The sequence below is a fragment of the Bombina bombina genome, chromosome 2 (assembly GCF_027579735.1).
Source record: "Bombina bombina isolate aBomBom1 chromosome 2, aBomBom1.pri, whole genome shotgun sequence".
Taxonomy (NCBI): domain Eukaryota; kingdom Metazoa; phylum Chordata; class Amphibia; order Anura; family Bombinatoridae; genus Bombina; species Bombina bombina.
This window is the reverse complement of record NC_069500.1, coordinates 266,240,946-266,262,474: the sequence shown is the minus strand read 5'-3', so window position 1 is coordinate 266,262,474 and position 21,529 is coordinate 266,240,946.

Here is a 21,529-nt window from a genome sequence, read left to right as displayed (position 1 = left end):
GCAAAGGGCCCTGTTCAGGGCTGGTAAGGTAAAAGAGCTTTTAACTTTAGTAATTTAGAATAGGGTAGGGCATTTTTTATTTTGGGGGGCTTTGTTATTTTATTAGGGGGCTTAGAGTAGGTGTAATTAGTTTAAAATTGTTGTAATATTTTTCTTATGTTTGTAAATATTTTTTTATTTTTTGTAACTTAGTTCTTTTTTATTTTTTGTACTTTAGTTAGTTTATTTCATTGTAGTTATTTGTAGATATTGTATTTAATTAATGTATTGATAGTGTAGTGTTAGGTTTAATTGTAGGTAATTGTAGGTATTTTATTTAATTAATTTAATGATAGTATAGTGTTAGGTTTAATTGTAACTTAGGATTAATATTTATTTTACAGGTAATTTTGTAATTATTTTAACTAGGTAACTATTAAATAGTTCTTAACTATTTAATAGCTATTGTACCTGGTTAAAATAATTACAAAGTTGCCTGTAAAATAAATATTAATCCTAAAATAGCTACAATGTAATTATAATTTATATTGTAGCTATATTAGGGTTTATTTTACAGGTAAGTATTTAGCTTTAAATAGGAATAATTTATTTAATAAGAGTTAATTTATTTTGTTAGATTAAAATTATATTTAATTTAGGGGGGTGTTAGTGTTAGGGTTAGACTTAGCTTTAGGGGTTAATACATTTATTAGAATAGTGGTGAGCTCCGGTCGGCAGATTAGGGGTTAATAATTGAAGTTAGGTGTCGGCGATGTTAGGGAGGGCAGATTAGGGGTTAATACTATTTATTATAGGGTTAGTGAGGCGGATTAGGGGTTAATAACTTTATTATAGTAGCGGTGCGGTACGCTCGGCAAATTAGGGGTTAATAAGTGTAGGCAGGTGGAGGCGACGTTGAGGGGGGCAGATTAGGGGTTAATAAATATAATATAGGGGTCGGCGGTGTTAGGGGCAGCAGATTAGGGGTACATAGCTATAATGTAGGTGGCAGCGCTTTGCGGTCGGCAGATTAGGGGTTAATTATTGTAGGTAGCTGGCGGCGACGTTGTGGGGGGCAGATTAGGGGTTAATAAATATGATAAAGGGGTCGGCGGTGTTAGGGGCAGCAGATTAGGGGTACATAAGTATAACGTAGGTGGCGGTCGGCAGATTAGGGGTTAAAAAAATTTAATCGAGTGTCGGCGATGTTGGGGGGGGGCTCGGTTTAGGGGTTCATAGGTAGTTTATGGGTGTTAGTGTACTTTAGAGTACAGTAGTTAAGAGCTTTATGAACCGGCGTTAGCCAAGAAAGCTCTTAACTACTGACTTTTCTCTGCGGCTGGAGTCTTGTCGTTAGATTTCTAACGCTCACTTCAGACACGACTCTAAATACCGGAGTTAGAAAGATCCCATTGAAAAGATAGGATACGCAAATGACTTAAGGGGATCTGCGGTATGGAAAAGTTGCGGCTGAAAAGCGAGCGTTAGACCCTTTTTTGAGTGACTCCAAATACCGGAGTTAGCCTAAAACCAGCATTAGGAGCCTCTAACGCTGGTTTTCACGGCTAACGCCAAACTCCAAATCTAGGCCTAAGAAACTTAATATTATAACATATTCTCAAACTGTTCGAACAAACAAACTGGTACTTTTAAGAGGTAAAACTGACATGTTTTTGTTTTTTAAGCTTGGCTCTTTTCTATTTTCTTTAAACAGATATTAGCTTAATAAAATTTATGTCTTAAACCATGTGTCAGGTATTAATAGAGAATAAGAGAATACAAGAATACAAGAAGATGGAAAAGGAGAGGGAGAAGAGAAAAAAAGGGGGAAGGGGATCAGATTGTGTCAGGTCAACAGCCCCTTTAATGATTGTATATGTAGAGTTTTATTTATTAAAGGTGTTTCCTTTCCAGATGGCCAGCATCATTTCATGGGTGTCAATTTGGTGTATTTTGTGGTAATTAAATCTTTCTAAGAGTAATAAATCATCATTGGCTCAACTTATCATATGTAATGTAGATGGCATTACAATATGATGTTAATGCTATTTTTTTTTTTTAAACAAGCTTTATTGAAAAGTCATTGTTATGTGTACAATAAAAAGAAACAATTTTTCCACCAACAGTCTGGTGTCTACAATATCAGCATTCTTAACAATGAGAACGTTATTATTTTGGTTAATTAAGAAACTTAATATTATAATATATTCTTAAACTTTTCGAACAAACAAACTGGTACTTTTAAGAGGTAAAACAGACATGTTTTTGTTTTTAAGCTTGGCTCTTTTCTATTTTCTTTAAACAAATATTAGTTTAATAAAATTTAGGTCTTAAACCATGTGTCAGGTATTAATAGAGAATAAGAGAATACAAGAAGATGGAAAAGGAGAGGGAAAAGAGAAAAAAAGGGGGAAGGGGATCAGATTGTGTCAGGTCAACAGCCCCTTTAATGATTGTATATGTAGAGTTTTATTTATTAAAGGTGGTTCCTTTCCAGATGGCCAGCATCATTTCATGGGTGTCAATTTGGTGTATTTTGTGGTAATGATATCTTTCTAAGAGTAATAAATCATCAACTGAGGACATCCATTCCTCAGTAGTTGGTACTTATTTTGCCTTCCATTTTTTGGGAATGAGCTTTTTAGCTCCTGTAATAATTATCAAGAGAAGGCCTCGTATGTGTGTTTCTTTGAATCTAGGAAGATAGAGGAAGAGTATTGTTTCAGGTGAGTTTGGTATTATAATTTGTAGTTTGTCAGAAATTAGGCCAATCAACTCCGTCCAAAAACCCTGAAGCCTTGGACACGACCACCAAATGTGGATAAGCAAGCCAAGCTCACCACAGCCTTTCCAACATAAAGGACTTGCTGTTGGGAAATATCTATGTAGTCTTACAGGAGTAAGATACAACTTGCTTGTGAGTTTGAGCTGTATTTCTTGGACAGTGGCTGATATTAAAGAGCATTTTGCTAGTGCAAATGATTTAAGTCAAGCCACACTGGCTATATCATTATTAAGATCTCTGTGTTTGGAGGTAGAAGTAGTATCTTGTAAACACGAGAGATCAGCTGTTTCGTAGGGTTAGTTGATGTGCATAAAAGTTCAAATAAAGTGAGCTCTCTTGTGAAGTTATCTTTGTTTGTGTGATGTGCTAGGTAATGAGATAGCTGGTTGTATCGCATCCAAGAAGAGAAGATGTCCCCGTATATTTCTGTCATATGTTGTTGTGTGCATATTCGCCCATTTTCAATCGCATAATGCAGTGTACCTGTCCTTAAGCTATAGGGTTTGCTCATACGTGTTCCCAGCCAATATATGGTAATGTAAGGTTTATCCAATAAAGGAACACAATTACAGATACTGGCCTAGATTTGGAGTTCGGCGGTAGCCGTCAAAACCAGCGTTAGAGGCTCCTAACGCTGGTTTTGGCCGCCCGCTGGTATTTGGAGTCAGTGATTAAAGGGTCTAACGCTCACTTTTCAGCCGCGACTTTTCCATACCGCAGATCCCCCTACGCCATTTGCGTAGCCTATCTTTTCAATGGGATCTTTCTAACGCTGGTATTTAGAGTCGTTTCTGAAGTGAGCGTTAGAGCTCTAACGACAAAATTCCAGCCGCCTGAAAATAGCAGGAGTTAAGAGCTTTCTGGCTAACGCCGGTTCATAAAGCTCTTAACTACTGTACCCTAAAGTACACTAACACCCATAAACTACCTATGTACCCCTAAACCGAGCTCCCCCCACATCGCCGCCACTCGATTAAAATTTTTAACCCCTAATCTGCCGACCGCCACCTACGTTATACTTATGTACCCCTAATCTGCTGCCCCTAACCCCGCCGACCCCTGTATTACATTTATTAACCCCTAACCTGCCCCCCACAACATCGCCGCCAGCTACTTAAAATAATTAACCCCTAATCTTCCGACCGCAAAGCGCCGCCACCTATGTTATCCCTATGTACCCCTAATCTGCTACCCCTAACACCGCCGACCCCTATATTATATTTATTAACCCCTAATCTGCCCCCCTCAACGTCGCCGACACCTGCCTACACTTATTAACCCCTAATCTGCCGAGCGGACCTGAGCGCTACTATAATAAAGTTATTAACCCCTAACCCGCCTCACTAACCCTATCATAAATAGTATTAACCCCTAATCTGCTCTCCCTAACATCGCCGACACCTACCTTCAATTATTAACCCCTAATCTGACGACCGGAGCTCACCGCTATTCTAATAAATTGATTAACCCCTAAAGCTAAGTCTAACCCTAAAACTAACACCCCCCTAACTTAAATATAATTTACATCTAACGAAATTAATTAACTCTTATTAAATAACTTATTCCTATTTAAAGCTAAATACTTACCTGTAAAATAAATCCTAATATAGCTACAATATAAAATATAATTATATTATAGCTATTTTAGGATTAATATTTATTTTACAGGCAACTTTTTAATTATTTTAACCAGGTACAATAGCTATTAAATAGTTAAGAACTATTTAATAGTTACCTAGTTAAAATAATAACAAATTTACCTGTAAAATAAATCCTAACCTAAGATATAATTAAACCTAACACTACCCTATCAATAAATTAATTAAATAAACTACCTACAATTACCTACAATTAACCTAACACTACACTATCAATAAATTAATTAAACACAATTCCTACAAATAAATGCAATTAAATAAACTAGCTAAAGTACAAAAAATAAAAAAGAACTAAGTTACAAAAAATAATAAAATATTTACAAACATAAGAAAAATATTACAACAATTTTAAACTAATTACACCTACTCTAAGCCCCCTAATAAAATAACAAAGCCCCCCAAAATAAAAAATTCCCTACCCTATTCTAAATTAAAAAAGTTACAAGCTCTTTTACCTTACCAGCCCTGAACAGGGCCCTTTGCGGGGCATGCCCCAAGGATTTCAGCTCTTTTGACTGTAAAAAAAAACATACCATACCCCCCCCCCAACATTACAACCCACCACCCACATACCCCTAATCTAACCCAAACCCCCCTTAAATAAACCTAACACTAAGCCCCTGAAGATCTTCCTACCTTGTCTTCACCATACCAGGTTCACCGATCCGTCCTGGCTCCAACATCTTCATCCAACCCAAGCGGGGGTTGGCGATCCATCATCCGGTGCTGAAGAGGTCCAGAAGAGGCTCCAAAGTCTTCCTCCTATCCGGCAAGAAGAGGACATCCGGACCGGCAAACATCTTCTCCAAGCGGCATCTTCAATCTTCTTCCATCCGGTGCGGAGCGGGTCCATCTTGAAGCAGGCGACGCGGATCCATCCTCTTCTTCCGTTGTCTCCCGACGAATGACGGTTCCTTTAAGGGACGTCATCCAAGATGGCGTCCCTCGAATTCCGATTGGCTGATAGGATTCTATCAGCCAATCGGAATTAAGGTAGGAATATTCTGATTGGCTGATGGAATCAGCCAATCAGAATCAAGTTCAATCCGATTGGCTGATCCAATCAGCCAATCAGATTGAGCTCGCATTCTATTGGCTGTTCCGATCAGCCAATAGAATGTTAGAGTGTTAGGTGCAGACGTAGGAAGTGTTTCCCCATAGGAAACAATGGGGCTGCGTTAGGAGCTGAACGCTGCTTTTTTGCAGGTGTTAGTTTTTTTTTCAGCTCAAACAGCCCCATTGTTTCCTATGGGGGAATCGTGCACGAGCACGTTTTTGAGGCCGGCCGCGTCCGTAAGCAACTCTGGTATCGAGAGTTGCATTTGCGGTAAAAATGCTCTACGCTCCTTTTTTGGAGCCTAACGCAGCATTTGATTAAACTCTCGATACCAGAGTTAAATTTATGGTGCGGCCAGAAAAAAGCCAGCGGAGCGTTAACAGCCCTTTTACCGCCGAACTCCAAATCTAGGCCACTGTTTGTAATATTATGTAAGGCAATATATAACGAAAGCAAGTTAAGGATGAATTATAATATGTATGTCTCACTGCTGGTAATGAATACCCAATAACTGTAAGGCAATCTGATCCAGCAGTGAATTTATCTAGAATGATTGTGAAATAAAACCAAACTTAATATGGTTTAATAAAGAGTTAAATAAGAATGTGCAGCAAAATTATTATGTAGCAGGAAAAAGGTCTAATCATCAGAATTGAGAGGCAAGAGGAAATGCAGTATTGATAACTTTTGAGGAGTTCAATATTGCAGAGGTAACTTCGATAACCACAATTGTTATAATTAGAAGGCAGAGACAAGATTATTAAAACTACGAAATAGCAAAATAAGAATATGAATGTTATTCCCCAGCTAAGTATGGTACTTCCAGAGATTAGTCACATTTACTACCTTATCCCATAGAGAGTTCTCCCTTTTGCCTGTCAGCAATGCGGTTTAGTGCTGAGCTGAGATGCTGAGTAGTGTAAACAGGAAGTTCCGGTTTCAGTCCGGTGGAATTCTGGGAGCTGTAGTTCAATTGCAGAAAAGAATAATAATAACGAAAAAACGGGTAAACACTTGCTGAAGAAATAATAAAGTTAGTTAAAGCTTGCCAGGTCAGTATACTTATAGTTGTTAGATGGAGGATGACTGGAAGGAATCCTGTCCTGGGAAGGAGAGCTGAGAATGGTGCAGCTTACTCGAGCAGCGATGAAAGTTTCACCTTGCAGGTATGAGAATGAGGCTTGGTACTCAGGTGTTCAAAGGAACGGATTAGAATAACTAAGCAATGATGCTTAGTTGTTCTAACTATTTAAAGGGGAAGTACCCAATCAGAAGAAAGAATGAATTAAAGGCACAGTAACCCTTACAGGACCCCCTGCTCAAGGACGCTGTTCCACAGCGGTAGGACGAGGTCTGTCGGGGTGACGGCGATGAAATGAGGAAATTAACCTGGGAGCATTGACACTGGATGCAGGTTCCCAAGAATCCTCATCAGAAGAGAAATTCTTCCAGTGAATAAGATATTGTAGGGCACCCTGGCGTAGCCTAGAGTCCAGAATGGACTGGACTTCGAATTCATCCGGATCAAGGAGAATTGGAGGAGGAGGTTGTAGAATGTTGGATACTCTCTGCTCCTTGTAAGGCTTCAAAAGTGACACATGTATTGTTGGGTGAATGCGGAGAGTATTAGGAAGTTCAAGAGTGACAGCGTTCTGATTTACTATTCCTTTTATGCGATAGGGTCCGATGAAAAGACTTGCCAACTTTTTACTGGGTAGTTGTAATTTTAAGTTTTTTGTGGACAACCAAACCTTTTCTCCAATAGAATAATTTGGTGGGGGTCTTCTGCGTAAATCATAGAACTTCTTTTGTGTAGCTTGTGAGTTCTCAATATTTTGACGAATGAAGTTGAAATTATCAACGAGTGAATTGTGTAACTCATCCACCAAAGGAAAATTTAAATCGTCATTTGAATCCAGAAGAAAGGTCGGATGGTATCCATAATTAGCAAAAAAAGGTGTAAGTTTTGTTGAGGAATTTACAGAATTATTATATGCGAACTCAGCAGTGGATATGAAGTCAATCCAGTTGTTTTGATGGAAAGAACAAAAACATCTTATGTATTGTTCCAACCACTGATTCACACGTTCTGCCTGACCATTGGTTTGTGGATGGAATGATGTAGAGAATCTATGATCTATTTGAGTGAGATCACATAATTTCGACCAGAACCTAGAGGTAAACTGCGTGCCTCTATCTGTTGTGAGGATGGAAGGAATTCCGTGTAATTTTACGATGTTGTCTAAAAACAGCTGTGATGTTTCTGCCGAGGTTGGCAATTTGTGATAAGGTAGGAAATGAGCCATTTTCGTGAAAATGTCAACCACCACAAAAATTGTAGTTTGATTTTTTGATGGAGGTAAATCAACGATGAAGTCCATTGAAAGATGTTGCCATGGTTTTGTGGGTATAGGAAGGGACATGAGTAATCCATAGGGAGGTTTTCTCTCCGGTTTGGACGTGTTGCATATGATGCAAGTTTGAATGTGTTGTTGAACACTCTCTCTCATCTTTGGCCACCAAAATGACCTCTTAAGTAAGTCAAGGGTGCGTTGAATTCCTGGATGTCCAGAGAGGGGAGTATCGTGGTGGTTTTGTAGAAGTGTTTGTCTTAATGAAACGGGTACATAGATCCTACCTTTGTGATAATAAATTCCGGATTTGTTTAGATAAGTAGAATGATCTTGATCGGTTTCTTGACTGGTATGCCTTTTTAGATCTGATATAAAGGTGTTAGTGAGACCAATGAAATGATGTTTGGGTATGATCTCAGTAGGATGGTCTTGGGGATCAGGTTTTTGAGGTAACCTTGAGAGAGCATCTGCTTTACCGTTCTTATTTGCTGGTCTGTAAATAATGTTGAAAGAGAATCTAGAAAAATAGAGGCTCCATCGAACTTGTCTTGCAGATAAAGTTTTGTTTGACTGTAAATATTGGAGATTTTTATGGTCGGTATAAATTTTGATAGGATGTTTTGTACCTTCCAGTAGATGTCTCCAGTATTCAAGAGCCTGTTTTATAGCGAGAAGTTCTTTGTCTCCGATAGGATAATTCCTCTCTGCTGGAGTCATAACTTTGGAATAATAAGAGATGGGGTGAATTGGACTATTTAGATCCATTTGTTGAGATAACACAGCCCCAATTGCGAAGTCTGAGGAATCGACTTCTAAGATATAATAGAAAGAAGGATTTGGAAATGTCAGAATGGGTGCAGTAGTAAAAAGATTTTTCAAAGTTGTAAAAGCTACCTCAGCTTCTGGAGTCCATTGAAATGGAATAGATATACTGGTTAATTTTGTCAGTGGTTTTGCAACTTTAGAGAAATCTCTAATAAATTTTCTGTAATAGTTTGAGAACCCTAAGAACCTCTGTAGGTCCTTCCTTGTCTTAGGTATCTCCCAATTTGACACAGCCTCGACCTTTTCTTGTTGCATTTCTATGCCAGTTGGGGATAAATTGTAACCCAGAAAAGTTACTTTGTCAGTATGGAAAAGACATTTTTCGGGTTTCGCATATAGTTTATGTAATCTTAAACGTCGGAGTACTTCTGTCACATGTTCTACGTGGTCAGTATAATTCTTTGAATAGATTAAAATGTCATCCAGGTATATAACAACACTAGTATCCAGAAGATCGTGGAAAATGTCATTAATAAAGTGCTGAAAGGTGGCAGGGGCATTACATAACCGAACGGCATAACGAGGTATTCGTATAAGCCGTATCGGGTCCTGAATGCCGTTAGCCACTCATGTCCTTCTTTAATCCTGATGAGGTTGTAGGCTCCTCTCAAATCCAATTTGGTGTATATGGTGGCTTCTGACAGGCGCTCAATGAGCTCTGGTATGAGTGGTAGGGGATAACGATTTTTGATTGTTACTTTGTTTAGTTGTCGATAGTCGATAATGGGTCTGATAGTGGAATCTTTATTACGCACAAAGAAAATGCCAGCTCCTGCTGGTGAAGTTGATGGTCTGATAAACCCTTTCCTGATGTTTTCTTCAAGGTAAGCCTTAAGATGTTCAAGTTCCGGCTGACTGAGAGGATAAAGGTGACCAAATGGAATGGATGCTCCGGGTTGTAGATCGATGGGACAGTCATACTGTCTGTGGGGTGGTAGGTTTTCAGCTTCTGTCTTGCTGAAAACATCCTGGAATGTTGAATACTCCAGCGGAATCGGAAAATCCGTTGAATCACTTTTTAGACAATTTTGAATATTTAAACAATGATTGCTACAGAAATGTGAGTTAAACTTAATATGTGCAGGTGACCATTGTATTACTGGATTATGTGTTTGTAACCAATTAATACCTAATACTACAGGATAGTTAGGAGAGGGTAAAACATCAAATGAAATGAGTTCACTATGACCTAATGAGGTCATGTGAATAGGTATAGTTTGATGAGTAACAGGACCTGTAGTTATGGGTGAACCATCAATCACACAGACAAAGATAGGTTTTGTTTTGCGAATAAGGGGGATTTTATTGGATTTAACAATTTGTAAATCTATAAAGTTGCCATAGGCTCCTGAATCTATAATCCCATCAATCGTCAGATGTCTTTGACAAAGGCTCCCTGGAGAGATGAAACGCGTAGAAAACCACACCACAACCTGTTTGAAAAGATTTATTTGGCTCCCAGGACCGTCTAAACCAGCTCAGGGGGAATAACCACAAAACAGCACTGAGTAGACGGTAGGAGTGAAGAGTGAATGAAGGAGAAAGAAAACTGTAAGTGTGCACACTTAGGAGACACATTGTGATTTAAAGTAACGCTGAAACACAGGCGAGTGTTTATACCTGCCTCCTCCCACACCGGAACTCCGGACAGTAAGATTGGGGAGAGAACCAGCTGTAGTAGCAGCCTGAAAAGAGCCCAGGAAACAGCTGTCTAGTGGCTCATATAAGACAATTCCAACACATCTATGAACGAACTTTATGCCTGAACACTAGGATTTGGCTGATAGATTAAAGAGCCGAATGCAACAGACTGCATTTACCAGTGTATGACACCATAGTCTGCTAAAGCAAGTGTGACAGTAATTTAAGTACTAAGAGACATTAGCCTTATGTAGGAAAATTCCACTTTTTTTCCCTGTGGTTTATGCTTAAAACTACGAGATCTTTTACACTTATATTGATGTTATGATGATGTTATGATGATGTTATGGTAATTGAATGTCCAATCCATGCAATATATGACCAAAGGCTTGTTTTTATAATTAACAGTTGAGTGATATTAACCATCTAGTGTTATTAACCATTTAGGTTTTAGAAGTGAACACCGGTGTTTTTAGAAAAAGATTGATTGCATTTTTAGATCTATTATTGAATGTATTGTTTGAAATAGGAATTTAATCCTCTAAATGAATTGAACCCTTCAAATAGATTGTACTTGAGAAATACTATTGTATATTTTTTTAACTAATTAATAAATCAATGTGGACTTTGCTTTAAACTAACGATTGTAGTAATTTGCTTTATTATAATTATCCACATTCAGATACACATAGTGTTTACTAATCAATCAGACAGCCGTAATTGGCGCCACTTCCAATCAGTATTTTTTGTGAAACCTAAATCAATTGCATATGTGGTGATAGATGCAATCAGGAAGTTGGCTTATCTGAGATTATCCTATCTCCAGCTCACATCACTCTTTGTTTCTTAAACTTAATATGTGCAGGTGACCATTGTATTACTGGATTATGTGTTTGTAACCAATTAATACCTAATACTACAGGATAGTTAGGAGAGGGTAAAACATCAAATGAAATGAGTTCACTATGACCTAATGAGGTCATGTGAATAGGTATAGTTTGATGAGTAACAGGACCTGTAGTTATGGGTGAACCATCAATCACACAGACAAAGATAGGTTTTGTTTTGCGAATAAGGGGGATTTTATTGGATTTAACAATTTGTAAATCTATAAAGTTGCCATAGGCTCCTGAATCTATAATCCCATCAATCGTCAGATGTCTTTGATCCCACTGTAGAGAGAGTGACAGAGTGAAATAGGCTGAGTTAAGTACATTCAGAATTGTAGAAGTAGTAGAAACAGACTTACTGCGTTTGTTCTTTTGAAGGACAGGGCAGTCTTGAACGGTATGTTGAGGGTTTGCACAGTACATGCATAAGGATTTTATCCTACGTCTAAGTCTTTCTTCCGGTGTGAGCGGTCCTCGGGCTATACCTATCTCCATAGGTTGTTCAGCCACTTTTGAGGTTGTAGGTATATCTCGTGAGCTTTGTCCTGAAAACATTTTAGGACGAACATCTGAATTAAATCGTTCAGCACGTCTTTCACGTAGTCTGCGATCTAACAGTGTGGCCGTTCTCATTAATGCTTCACGAGTCTTAGGCAATTCGACTCTGGCAAGCTCATCTTTGAGACTATCAGCAAGACCCAGTCTGAATTGGTTGCACAGTGCAACTTGGCTCCATTGGGAGTCAGAAGCGTATAACTTAAAGTCAGCGACATAGTCCTCGACTGGCCTTTTACCCTGTTTAAGATTCCTCATAGAGGATTCTGCAGTTAATTGCACATCTTTGTCCTGATATAGGTTATCAAGTGCATCAAAGAATTCCTCTAGTGACCCCAGTAGTGGATCTTCTGTCTCACACAGGTTATCCGCCCATGAGCGGGGTTCACCTTTCATAAATGATATGATACTCAGAACCTTGACCCTCTCAGTTGGGTATGTTCTGGGTTTTAGTTGAAACAAAAGTTGACAGGAATTTTTAAACTGTCTATAGAATTTACGGTTACCAGAAAAAGGTTCAGGTAACATAACTTGGGGTTCTGGGTTATGCTCCTGAGGTGTGGGTCTAAGGCTTAATGAATCTCTTATAATAGCCCTTAGTGATTGATTCTCAAGTTGCACATCATGGACTGCTTGTGCAAGTTGATCAACTTTCTGAGACAAGTTATACACAATTTGTGGAATATCTGTTGGTTCCAATTCCATTTTTTGGGCTTAGTTATTATGTAAGGTTTATCCAATAAAGGAACACAATTACAGATACTGTTTGTAATATTATGTAAGGCAATATATAACGAAAGCAAGTTAAGGATGAATTATAATATGTATGTCTCACTGCTGGTAATGAATACCCAATAACTGTAAGGCAATCTGATCCAGCAGTGAATTTATCTAGAATGATTGTGAAATAAAACCAAACTTAATATGGTTTAATAAAGAGTTAAATAAGAATGTGCAGCAAAATTATTATGTAGCAGGAAAAAGGTCTAATCATCAGAATTTAGAGGCAAGAGGAAATGCAGTATTGATAACTTTTGAGGAGTTCAATATTGCAGAGGTAACTTCGATAACCACAATTGTTATAATTAGAAGGCAGAGACAAGATTATTAAAACTACGAAATAGCAAAATAAGAATATGAATGTTATTCCCCAGCTAAGTATGGTACTTCCAGAGATTAGTCACATTTACTACCTTATCCCATAGAGAGTTCTCCCTTTTGCCTGTCAGCAATGCGGTTTAGTGCTGAGCTGAGATGCTGAGTAGTGTAAACAGGAAGTTCCGGTTTCAGTCCGGTGGAATTCTGGGAGCTGTAGTTCAATTGCAGAAAAGAATAATAATAACGAAAAAACGGGTAAACACTTGCTGAAGAAATAATAAAGTTAGTTAAAGCTTGCCAGGTCAGTATACTTATAGTTGTTAGATGGAGGATGACTGGAAGGAATCCTGTCCTGGGAAGGAGAGCTGAGAATGGTGCAGCTTACTCGAGCAGCGATGAAAGTTTCACCTTGCAGGTATGAGAATGAGGCTTGGTACTCAGGTGTTCAAAGGAACGGATTAGAATAACTAAGCAATGATGCTTAGTTGTTCTAACTATTTAAAGGGGAAGTACCCAATCAGAAGAAAGAACAAATTAAAGGCACAGTAACCCTTACAGGTAATTTGGCATTTTCTATGATGGGTAGTTGTGGTGATTGTTTAGGAGATATGTGTGTGCTTGTGGCTATCAATTTATCCCATTCATGTAAGATTTCTAAGGACATGTGGTATTTTTGGAGTGTTTTGGGGTGGAATCCATGCCAGTGTGCCCACATTATGTAAGTTGAGTATTTGGCCATCTAGACGGACCCATGCTTTGTGTGTCATGTTGTGTGACCATTCAATTAGTCTTTGTAATAATATTGCGCACCTGTAACTAGCTAAGTCTGGGAATCCTAGCCCTCCTCTGTCTCTGGGAAGATGCATTGTTTTTCTGGGGACCCTTGGTTTTATTCCCGTCCATACAAAGATGAGGCAAGAAGTCTCTTAGAAGGGGGATTGGGACCGTTTGAAAAATATACAGAATATGTAGCAGAATGTTCATTTTTATCACTCCAATTTTTCCAAGCCACAAAAGTGGTTTATTTTTCCATGAGGAGAGGTCTCTAATTATCTACCCTTTAATTTTAGGTAATTGTTTTTTTTCTTGTGGGTGTGCAGAGAGGTAAATGCCCAAATATTTTAACTCTTGTGTGGCTATAGTGACTTTGTAGTTTGTCTGTATTTGTTGTATATGTTCACTGGGTGCACTGATATTAAGGAGCTCAGATTTTGTAGATTTAGATAAAAGTTAGAAAGTAAGCCTTATGTTTCTATTTCCTTGAGGAGTTCTGTGATGGAGGTGTCTATATTTGTAAGAGTGTAAAGTATATTGTCTTCATAAAGTGCTTGTTTATGCTATACGTCTCCGATTCTGCCCCCCACGATTTTAGAATTATTCCTAACTTTATGCGCCAACAATTCTATTGAGAGGGTAAATAGCAGGAGAGACAGGGGACATCCCTGTCTAGTGCCATCCATTATGTAAAATGTGTCAGAAAGAGTTCCATTTACTCTAACCCTGGAATTTGGAGCCGAATACAAAGCAAATGTCATATTTATAAAAGACTCGCCAAAGTTCGTAGCCTTCATGACTTGACGCAGAAAAAGCCAGTCGATGCGATCGAAGCCCTTCTCCGCATCCGTCAAAAAGAGGGCCATCTGCACTTTCTTGGCCTCTCTGCCTGGAATAAAGCCCACCTGGTCAGTTGAGATTAAGTTTGGGAGGTGTTTATTTAGGCGTTTTGCCAGCACCTTGGCTAAAATTTTGACATCTGTGTTTAACAGTGATATGGGTCTAAAATTTTCAGGGCTGTTGGTTTTGTTCCAGGTTTGGGGATGATTGCAATATGTGCTTCCAACATTGAGTTAGAGAGATGGGAATTATTGCTCAAGTTGTTATAAAGTTGGAGCAGTAAGGGGGCTAAAGACTTAATGAATGTTTTATAATATCTTGGGTTAAACCCATCTGGGCCAGGACTTTTCCCATTTGATAAGTCTTTAATCGCTTGGGTTAGTAGTATTCGCGCCTTATGCTTAAGGAACTCTCCTCGCATCACACATTTGTGTGCCTCACACATATTCGTCAGTGATGTGTGAGTGGGGTCATTATGAGAGAGGTAGTCATCAAAGGATTTTTGCAATTCTATCTTTATAAGAGGTTTATCTAATAGTGAGTCATCAAGTCTCCATATGTATGTTGTAGGGGGTACATCAGGCCATTGAACTGCACAAGTAACAGGGGCGTGGTCAGACCATGTGATCGGGCCAATACTACATGAATTAACCATATCTAGACCCACTGTATCTTTAAATATATAATCAATTTGTGAATATTTGTTGTGAGGAGGTGAATAATAAGTGAAATTTTTGCATGTTGGATTCATTGTTCTCCAAACATCATGTAATACAATATCTGAAAAAGTTGTTTTAACAGATTTAATTGTTCTGTTTGGGATCTTTGCCGCGCCATTAGAAGTATCTACTCGGGCATCTAAAGGCAAGTTAAGATCACCAGCAAGAAATACTGAGCCCTTCACATGATCTAACAATGTTTTTGAAATTCGCTTTATGAACTGATGCTGGTCAGTGTTTGGGGTGTAGATCATTGCTAATGTTATGGGGTGGTCATAGAGTGTACCCGTTAAAACAAGGTATCTCCCTTCTGGGTCTTTTTCTATATGTGCTGTCTTTAGAGGAACCGACTGATGTATGAGTATTCCCACCCTGCATTTTTTGGATGCCCCAGAGGCAAAGTATGCCGTGGGATACTGTGTATTTTACCATTTTGGTTCCCTCCCCTTTGAAAAGTGCATTTCTTGGAGAAATATAATGTTGCTGTGTAAATATTTGAGATCTCGAAAGGCAAAGGACCTCTTACCTGGATTGTTAAGGCCTTTTGCATTGATAGTGGTGAAGGTCAGACCGTGCGTTCCAAACTTGCTGGCACATCTGTCCATTCTGAGGGGGAGAAAAAAAAGGGGGGGAAGATAGAGAAGGGAGGAAGATAAGTAGTAAGGTTATAAGCTTAAGGTATGAAGAGAGGACAAGGAATAGATTTATTAGGTAGTGTGAATAAAGAGGAAGTTTAACGTGTATGAGATTTTAGTAAATAAATTGCCTGACACACAGAGCAGGTAACAAATATAACGTTAGACTGTAGGTTATCTCTATTAATGCAACAGTCAAAAATGTGTCTAAGTGTAAGACAACTGTTTAACAATAAACAAATTCAGTAGGGGTAGTAACCTTTAAGCAAGTACAACTTGGTGAAATATAATACATCCAAGAGATGTGGTTTCAAAAACTTGGGTGTTAATGTAGATATGGCGTATGGAAGGATTTTTACGGGGCGGGGGGGTGAGGGGAAGGGGGAAAAGGGTTGGGGTAGAAAAATTATTGTGTTTTCTGTTCACAATGTCTATTGACTCTTGTCCTTAACAGTATAACAGGCTTGACACCACCCAATGAGATTTACTAGTCCCTGGTAGTGAGGTCATGGTTGGGATATGTGGTCAGGGCTAGTACTATAATTTACTTAGATTACGAGTTTTGAGCGCTATAGGGAAAGAACCCCCTAGCGCTGCCATTACAAGTTTAAAAAAACCTGACTTGTGCGAGCGATATGGCTGCGTTGAGCTCCATACCGCACCAAAAACAAGCAGTGATTTGACGTGCTCATGCACGCTTTCCCCATAGACATCAATGGGGAGAGCCGGCAAAAAAAGTCTAACACCTGCGATCGCGGAAACAAAAGCTCCATAATGCAGCCCCATTGATGTCTATCGGGAAAAAGAAAATACAGTTTAAAACTAACACCCTAACATAAACCCTGTGTCTAAACACCCCTAATCTGCTGCCCCTGACATCGCCGATGCCTGCCTACAGTTATTAACCCCTAATATGCTGCTCCCGATATCGCCACCACCTAAATTAAATTATTAACCCCTAATGTGCCGCTCCCGATATCGCTGCCACTATACTAAAGTTATAACCCCTATTCTGCCGCTCTCCAACATTGCCACAACTAAATAAAGTTATTAACCCCTAAACCGCCAGCCCCCACATCGCAACAACCTAAATTAAACTAACCCCTAACGTAACCCTAAAGTAACCCTAACCCTAACACACCCTAACTTTAACATAATTAAAATAGAGCTAAATTAAACGTACAATTATTAACTAAATAAACATATTAACCCCTAAACTGCCAGCCCCCACATCTCAACAACCTAAATTAAACTATATTAACGATTAAACCTATCCCTAACCCTAACGTAACCCTAATCCTAACCCTAACCCTAAACCTAACCCTAACACCCGTAAGTTTAGCATAATGAAATTAGATCTAAATTAAATTTACAATTATTAACTAAATAATTCCTATTTAAAACAAAATACTTACCTGTAAAATAAAACCTAAGATAGCTACAATATAACAAATTGTTACATTGTAGCTAGCTTAGGTTTTATTTTTATTTCACAGGTAAATTTATTTTAGCTAGGTAGACTAGTTAGTAAATAGTTATTAACTATTTACTAACTACCTAGCTAAAATAAATACAAACTTACCTGTGAAATAAAACCTAACCTGCCTTAAACTAACACAAACCCCCACCCCCAAAACTACCAAGGGCCCTTAAAAGGGTATTTTGGGTGGCCTTTAAAAGGGCCTTTTGTAGGGCATTGCCCTAAGTTAAACAGCTCTTTTGCTAAAAAAAAAAAACACCTCCTAAAAATATACATTACACAAAATAGCAAACAAATTATTCCAATTCTAATACCCATAAAAAACACCCCAAAACAAAAAACCTAATCTAGAATAAACTACCAATGGCACTTAAAGAAATCAGCTCTGTTTATGAAATAAAATGAAAAATACCCACTAACATTACAAACCCCCACCCTCTCAAACCCACAAAATAAAAAAAAAAACTATCTAAAAAAAACCTAAGCTACCCATTGCCCTGAAAAGGGCATTTGTAAGGGCATTTAGCTCTTTTACTGCCCAGACCCTAAACTAAAAACAAAACACTAAAAAAAAACCTTAAAAAAGCCTAACACTAACCCCCTGACAATCCACATACAGTTTTTGAAGCCCCGCTTGAAAGATCTTCATCCCGGAGTTGAAGTCCTGATCCAGGCTGAAATCAGCAAAATGGAATTAGAGCTGCTAAAATCTTATTGGCTGTTCAAATCAGCCAATAGGATTTAAGCAGCTTTCATATGTATTGTGTATCCTGAGAAACGAATTTCCATATGTTGTGTGCGACCTACATATAGAGCAGGTGGTCGGTTTATTGCCGGTCTAAATGTTCCCTTTCTTGCCGGTGTCACTTTATGACTCTAAGCACCACCAGGATTCCAACCATCGGGCTCTGGTCTATATAAACTCAGCGTGACCCCAAGCTGCCTTTTTGGTAAGATATGGGTATGTTTTTATCACTGGCTAGTCTAATAGCTGTTAGATGCAGCGTTCGCTATATTTGAGCTGCGTAGGTGGGAACAGAAATGGCGCTGTTCTCAGAGGTACATTTTTTGCGGTCTGCTGGCAGCGGTTACTTTGATTAGTGTTCTGTGCACTTTGTGTCCGGCTAGTTTGTTTAGTGGGCACAACGTGCTTGGGTGATGTTTTTGCTGTATTTTTATAGTAACCCTTGTCGTTATCCTGCCGTTATCCTGCCTCCACTCTGAACTGTGATCAGCTGCTGTACCTGCTCGAAGCAATGAGTTTCCGAGCTTCTCAGTATTACACTGCTTACTTGGTGACAAGCAGACTACACACTCACCGCTCAGCACAGAAGGCCCAATGTAAAAGGCCTGAAGATGGCCTCTCCATTATTGCGTAATTCTTTTCCAGCTGTGCGGTCTTTCTAAAGTGGGCCTCCATTCTTTTATGTTTGCTCCGGTATCAGGATAGCTTCCGAATTTGTTACTCCATCAGGATAGGTAAAAAAGGGCTATAGATGTGCCATAATATTCAGTTGTACTGCTTTAGGGACTAGGAGCTCCTTTAGAACACTGCCATCTGCCTGCATGGCCAAGCTCCACCCTCCGTTATTGCTATTTTATTCTCTCTAAAATTGAAATGTCATATCTAATTGCAAATATTTTTTTTCTAATGTTTAATATAGGCGACACTGGTTATTTCAGCAGAGAATGGCTTTTCACTCCCTACAATAATCCCATAAAGTAAAATTCAGTGAGGAACATTGAAGCACCAGAAGAATTGACCACTCTTGGGGTGTGATGCAGTATGCTCCTGCAAAAGTAGCAAAAATGATTCTTGTTTGCTGCATACTGCATAATATAGTTATTCACAGAGGATTTCATCTGGAAGAAAAAGATTTTGTTATGGAGGACTTCCTGGAAGTAATTGGCAAAGAGGCACCTTGTAGACAGGCCATTACAGTCAATTACTTTGTTGCAGTAAATTATTACAATGACTAATTACTTTTTACAGAATTATTTTCTAATTTTCTGCATTCGAAATTTGCTATTTTCAATAGTTTGTTATTGTTTTTTTTTTAAATTACGTAATTTAATTCACTGTTAGAACCTGCAACCTATATAGATAGCATTGGGCCCAATCTTGTAGACTTATGTATGAGTCATCACCCTCGTCGAAAATGATATTCTTTAAAGAGGATGAGATAAGGTGGTCATCTGCAGATGAATATACATTTTTGATTAGGCAGCCCCCTGGGGGATCGAAACTGAATGGATTAGATTTGCAAAAAATAAAAAAAATATTTGGTGTATGAAACCATTTATTTGACTAACATATTAAAATTAATTAATCAAAGCAGTATAAACACAAGTATAAACATTTAAAACTTTCAATTAATTATATACACAATTTAATTGTTATTTATTAATACAAAGGTATGAAAGTTTAGATTTTATTAACAAAATAAACTATATACAATTAACAAATTTAAATACAAAAAAAATAAAAAACTGCATCAAACATATAAAACAACAGAAATCTAGGGTTACTAAATTCTAATTAAAATAATTTTAAAGCTATAGCATTGGCTATTTGTTAACATGTTTATCACTGGATTTGTATATGCATCTGTTATGAATATGTTAACATAATTGAAGCTAAAATCAATTAATATCAACTTAAACTCATAACATCTAAATTTCAGCTCAACATTTGTACTTTGATACCTAATTAATGGTTTCTATGTCACGTCATTATTATATGTTACTGATTATATAAAGACTGTTGGTGATTATATGACATGTTCATTACACCTGTGCTCTCAGAATCTGATTGGATAGGATAGCCTTTAAATAAGTGCTTCAGTATAGGGTTTGTTATGCCTGAGGAAACCGCGTAACTGCTGAGAAATGCGTTGCATATCTGGGAGTACAGACTGTGTATCCCCACCAGCTTTTAACACTGAATTGTTTGAATTTTATATGGTTTTAATACATCAGTTTTTAAACTACAACAGTGTTTACAAGCCCTAATTGCCAGGTGCACATATGTGTTGGGCCTATTGTTTGGTTCATCACTGTGAGTGTGTTTGAGCTGTCCCTGGACTACGTGCAGCTGTCGGGAGGAGGTGAGCTGACACACCTATATACTGCCAGCCTGCTTCTACTAGCACATAAGGGTGCTCTATGGAAATGTGAGTACCCTGTGTTTGACATTTTCTATATGATTTGTATAATTAGTGACTGTTTTATTCCACTACGTTTGTGTAAAGAGGAATGCAGCCACTGTGATCCTGAAATTGCTACAGGAAATGTAACCCATGATGAATTGACATTACATGGGAGTCCAGGAGCTTTAACCCCTGATGAACTGACAATATATTGGAGTTCAGTATATCCTGTGACTAGGGTTATTGTTGTGTATCATTATCTGTATATACTTTGTTTCACCTTGTATGTTTTATGTATCCAATAGTTAAACGCCCCCTATAGTTCTTGTTGAATTACAATGCGAACACGCTGGTATTACGAGTGGAATGCAAATATCGCGCTTGCAAAAGCACAATTTTTGTCTCCACTCATAATCTGGCCCATAATAACTACTAACTAGAACCTAAATGCTTTAATAATAACTATCTACATACACTATCAACAAAATGTTTACTAACTACATTATACTCTTCTTTTTTTGGTTTTGTTAATGCACTGTTTCAGATAAGAAGAAAGAAAATATTACGTGTGACCCCCCTCCACGTTATGTTGAATTTAACACCTTGCAGTAATGCTACCTCTCCTTGCCAGTGAGATTGTTAGAAAGGGAACTGTCTCCACAGCCTGGAGGTGCCAGCAGATTAAAAATTCTGCAAACACATCAAGGTTTAAAACGCAGTCACATGTTACTCCATTGTTGTAAGAATCTTATTTTACATAAAATTATAATGCTTCACATTAGCTAATTACAGAAACTGAAACCCCTGTTCCGCAAGCACAACATAAAAGAAGGTTTAGGAACATCAGTGTTCTCTCTTTACCTGAAAGTATTATTTTTAATATAAATTTTACAGTTGATTGCATAAATCAATGTTTTAATAAAATGATATACATTAGAGTTATTTAATTTTATAGGCAGTGAACAGTCTGCACAGCCATCATCCAGTTACCCAAGGACTAATAACAGAAATATGATGTGTCATCCCCTGAAGGTATTAAAGTATTAAAATTATATATTTTTTTTCATAGACCAAGGGTGCTTCTAAAAAA